Source organism: Phyllostomus discolor, chromosome 2 (genome assembly GCF_004126475.2).
Source record: "Phyllostomus discolor isolate MPI-MPIP mPhyDis1 chromosome 2, mPhyDis1.pri.v3, whole genome shotgun sequence".
NCBI classification, from domain to species: Eukaryota; Metazoa; Chordata; class Mammalia; order Chiroptera; family Phyllostomidae; genus Phyllostomus; species Phyllostomus discolor.
This window is the reverse complement of record NC_040904.2, coordinates 81,675,752-81,681,274: the sequence shown is the minus strand read 5'-3', so window position 1 is coordinate 81,681,274 and position 5,523 is coordinate 81,675,752.

Genomic DNA, 5,523 nt, shown 5'->3' with positions numbered 1-5,523 from the left:
CTTAGAAGTTCTGGGGCTATAAGGTACGGCATGGTGATGATAATTAACGATACTGTATTGCACACTTAAATGTTGCTGAGAATAGATCTTAAAAGTTATCACAAGAAAAAATTTGTAACTATGTGAAGTGATAAATGTTAACAAAACTTATTGTGGTAATCGTTTTGCAATATATACTTATATCAAATCATCATGCTGTACACCTAAAACTAACACAGTGTTATATGCCAATTATATCTCAACAAAACTGGCAAAATATGCCATTGTCTAAATTCAAACACATAAGTGTGTTTGGCATATTAATATTATCCTCATCCCTTTTGACAGATGGTAAAACTGTTAAATAATAAGAAATTTACATAATTTGTAAGAGGTAAAGCCAGGATCATGAACAAAGACTTCCTGACTTCAAATACAGCATGTGTTCAAAGTACAATATTTATTATCTATGACCAAAGCTAGGTATTGAGCTTTGTGGAAGAGCTCTTTTACTATATATTGCAAGTGAAAGCAGGCCTGCTTATTATGGCCTGCGCTGCTTATGGCCTCTGAATGAAGTCCATATTTCTGTCTTTTTCCCATGTCCTCTTCATGCTATAGCTAATTCCAACCAGAATGGACCCAGAACCCAGATCTAGGCATATCCAAAGACTTGATTAAGCTATTCAGATTTCATTTGGTGAGAATTCAAACAAAGAGGTCAGTAATCTGTAGACAGTGGATCCTATGGATGAGCTCAACTCAAGCAGAAAGAGCTCTGGTTTGCACAAGGAAGGAGAGAAACAGAGGAAGTTCAGTAGGAGAAAGGAACTAAAAGAAGAAAGGAAGAAAAGAATGGAGTTAAACTAATACCAAGAAACAGTAATGATTGTATTTTCCCTGTAGAATGTATGGATTTGCCCAAGATACTACTTCAAATTCTCAACCAAAGAACACACCATTCATGGAACCTACAGCATAGTAGCTGGATTGGAAAAAACAGTGGTTGTTACCCCAATTAATACCTCCAGGGATAAAATTCCTACATTTGAATGACTATTATTGACATGGATGAGATAGGAGCTGAAGAACTGTCATCACTTGTTTAGTAGCAAAAATTAAAACCACAGATCACATAAAATCTCTTCTTGTCTCTCTTTTTCAATTTTGTCACCCACTGTAAAGAGCTATAGCATTTAAGAACTAGAAGTTAGAACTCATCAAATCCAGGTAGGTCAATATTATTTGATTTTGTTTAGCTACATAATATTTCTGAGAGGCTGGGAGGGACAGGGAACAGTGATGTAGAAGCTAAGGCACCAAGAAGATTCATACAGGTCATGGAGCTTAAGTATGACAAAGAACTCCAGGTTTTGAGTCCTGCATCTCTTTTTCAATGACAACTGCATGACAGGACATATTTGATTCTCTTAACCTGCTCTCCAGAGACACTATGCAAGCTCAAAAAAGAAAAACAAGGAAAGAAAGAGGAAAGAAGGAAGGAAGGAAGGAAGGAAGGAAGGAAGGAAGGAAGGAAGGAAGGAAGGAAGGAAGGAAGGGAGGGAGGAAAGAAGGAAGGAAGGAAGGAGGAAAGAAAAAAGAAAAGAGGGAGGGAGGGAGGGAAAGAGAAAGAAAGAAAAGAAAGTCTGAGGCTTAAGACCTTCCACTTCAGAACAACCACAGGCCAGTGGTGCTATACAACAATGACAACAAAACCTTAAACAACTGTAAGTACAATAAAAAGTAGGGAGTGGGAGGAGGAGGCTTTCTTGAGTCTAGTAGCCTACACAACAGGATGTGTTCCAAAAACTTCTTAGCTTGCTTTCTGGTCTTATCCTAGCTTATTGGGATGAATTGCCCAAGTCATGTAATTTCCCCAAGGCCAACTTTCATCTGCCAGACAGAAATAACAGTGCTGATCACCTGCATGCTATGAGGAATACAAATCTAAAACAAAATAAAAGGAGCACTGAAGGCATGAAGAACTATAAAATCATGGATTAAGAGAGAGGCCTTGGCAGGTAATCTAGCTTTGAAATATAGAATTTGGGGAATTATATTCCTCTGCTTTGACATCTAATAGAAACTTGCATACACATATATTTATATCTCTAGAATACTTTGTACTTGTATACAAATACTTGATCCACTTCTACTGTTCCCCTCCACTCTGGGGCTCTTTGTTCAGTCCAAGATGATAGGTTGATTGGAACAATAGGAAGTCATTATGAATTTTATTTCTGAAAACTTTCCTTCCATTCCCATTGTTCCCTTAACCCCCACCTTGCTGCCTAGTTGTCCTCCCCACTACTTTTTGCCACATTCACTGGCTCTATGCTATCCATGATTACCAAGGCTACATACTATTGACTTAAATGACAAGGAATGTCCTGCCCCAAGGAACTAGTTCCATTTCCCTCTAGATCTACCAAAGTAATAGCTAACATAAACTCCATATATTCCTCCACAAACTCTTATGGTGCCCTATTATTTATTAGGTGCTAGCCTCAGCTTGTAGACTGTCTTCTCACACCACAAAAATTCTTAACCAGATGAAATATAAGTAGGTTCCAAAAGATGATAGTGGTGGAAATACCAGGTACACAGCAGGCCAATGTAATCTGGTACCTACAACTCCCAAAGATTGAGAGGGCAATGATCCACTTGGGACAAGGCTGGTGCTTATGAGGCTGAACAGAAGCAGGATCTGACAATGGCCTTGACCTTCCTATTCTCTAGACAGCTGCCAAGCCTCAGCTTTCATTAATGGACATGTGAGAATATGGGAAGCTCAACTCTGGGCAGCCACCATGAAGTCAGAGGATAAGAATATCCAGCAGATATTGATCTGGCTCTGAAAAGGAGAGAATCGGTGGAGTGGAAGAAATCTTGTTCCCTCCATGCCCCAAAGACAAACAGTTCTTTTCACAAAAATTAGAATGAAATCTGGGGCACACATGTGACCTCAGATTGAAGAACAGATAAGTATTTACAGATTTCTCCACTGGTGTTCAGAAAGATTCTCCATTCAGTTGAAGTGGCATGTCTTCAACTCTCACAGCACTTGTTATGAATAAACCAGACTGCCTTGTTACCATCTGAAATTCTATAACAAGTATTTTTCAGCCTTGGCCGGCACTCTAAGTACAGCAGAATTCTCACCACTGCAAAGTCCAAGGAAATCAGAATATGAACCCACAGCTGATATATTTTCTTTTGACATACACAATTTTACTGAAATTGCTGACTTGAAATACAAAATGCAAAGATGTTTTATCTGAAAATTCTACAAGGACTTATGATTTCAAGAAAGTCCATTAAACCCCTATTACTATAATGCTATACTACCTACTGGTTCTGAATTCACTATGTTCTTACATCTAGAAGCCCTTTTGAAAAGGTTCAAACTATCACCCCCAATACAAACCCCCTTTTCCTTTATTACTTACTTTGTAATTGTGCACTAATACCCAATGTGAAAGATACTTCACTTAGCACTACAGCTAGCAGTATATCTATTCCCCAGTTTCTAAAACATCTGCCAATATCTACATCTCAATCCATGAGCAAAAATATCATGGACTGTTTGTAGATCTTTGTTTTCTAGGAAGATACGTGAGATGGAAATTGGCAAATTGCAACTGCACTTTAGAGTGTCTGGTGAAATTATTTTGGATCCTTGATGTATGGGAAAGTGGTTTGGATGGCTGGCCAGACCAGACATTGTGCATGCTTATGCCAGGGGAGCCAAAGCAATATGTTGACCGATTCCAAACCATTGGGGGGGTGGTGCACTGGGCAAGCTCCGTAATTAGGGAAGTCTCTCATTTTGAAGGCTGGGTGATTTAAATGCTCAAGGGGGAAGGTTATTGGTCAGTTGATAGGTCAGCCATGGTCTGAAGACTTTTTCTTGTAACACAACAATTTGTCTTCAGACTTTTTAAAACCTCCAGTAGACTCCATTCTAGCCAAATATTTAGTGGTTTTGTGAAGTTTTTGGTATTCATATCAACTGCAGTTCTTCAGAAACCCATTTAAAATGTTGTTTCTTTTCCATATGGCATTCTGAAAGGGAACTGGGGATTACAAATTTAAGATTGTGACAAAAAAGAATGCTCTTTGTAACTATTTCCATACTTTCTAAGCTTTTTAAATGAGTTTGATTTATATTGTGCCAAGACTGAATACCATGTTTATCATTAGCATTGTGATTTTTTTAAAAACATATATTCCCTTGGCAACTAGAATAACTGTCTGTTCGTTATGTTGTAGGCTTTTGGTTTAAATCTTTTGCTATGTTTTGAAGGTTGATTGACTGAATCCATAAATGAATCTCGAAGATGGGATACGTCATCCAAATTTCATCTCAACACTTTTAAAGCATGGTTAGCATGATTTCAGAGCACTGTTTGCAACGTTGTTCTTCATCTACTTCATTGTCTCATTATGTATGCTGAGAACACCACTTTGTCCTCAATTTCCAAACTCTTGGGGCTATAACTTCACCTGTTCTTATAAATGTGACTCTGTAAGGCAAGGCAAATAGTGCACCTTTCTGAGAAGCCTTTGAGTTCCTTCCAAGCCCATGGCTCTCTTCATGGTGGTTCTCCATTCAGAGATTACTGAACTTCATATTCTGTAGTTCCCCTACCCTTTCCCCCCAACATTTGCTGCAGCTTTTGTAGCCAAAGAGTAATTATAATTGCCCAACCCAAAGACAGCCATCCATAGACTGGTCAAGGGCCAGGAATGGGTCTAGCTGAAGAACTCTAGTCCACAGAATGATGGAATGACTAATCCTATCTGACCTCTCACTTGGAATCTGACTAGGAGATATACAAAGTCACTGTCAGTAGACAGAAAAGAATTTGAGAGAAAACAAAAGAAGGTAGAAGGTACAACCACAAGGTGGAAGCTTGAAGGCAGTAATAAATAGAGAATAAGGTAGAGGGGAAACAGAACCACAAACATCACAGAATACCACCAGGGTTGCCTTGCATCACCAAAGGTACAGATTATTAAAGGCATTGTTGCATTCTTGCTGGCTCCCCAGTTCTCTACCAGTTTGGCAATAGAATTGCTCACATGTGTTCTTGTCCTTCTTACAACACACCTTCATTACACATGGATACTTTCCATGTGTAATACTTTCTCCAGCTTCTGACAAATGATATTGGAACCTTCTGACAAATGATATTTCATTTAGTTTTACAGTAAATGAAATGATAATTCATTTACTATGAAACTAAACATCTATTTTGTATAGCTGTTATGACAGGTTTTGTGAGAATTATAAAGAGGAACAGCTACAATTATTGCTATCAAGGGACTCATTTGTTTAAAGAAAGATCATACAGTGTTGATGGAGGCAGTGAAAGGTTAAAAGTAGATACTCTGGAATGCCTGCTTGCAAATCTTGCCCCAATATTACTAGTAATATGACTCGGGGCCAGTTACCTAACCTATTTGTACCTAGGTTTCCTCATCTATAAAATGGGGCAACACTCTAAAACCTACCTTGTCAGGATCACATAAAGTTAAATC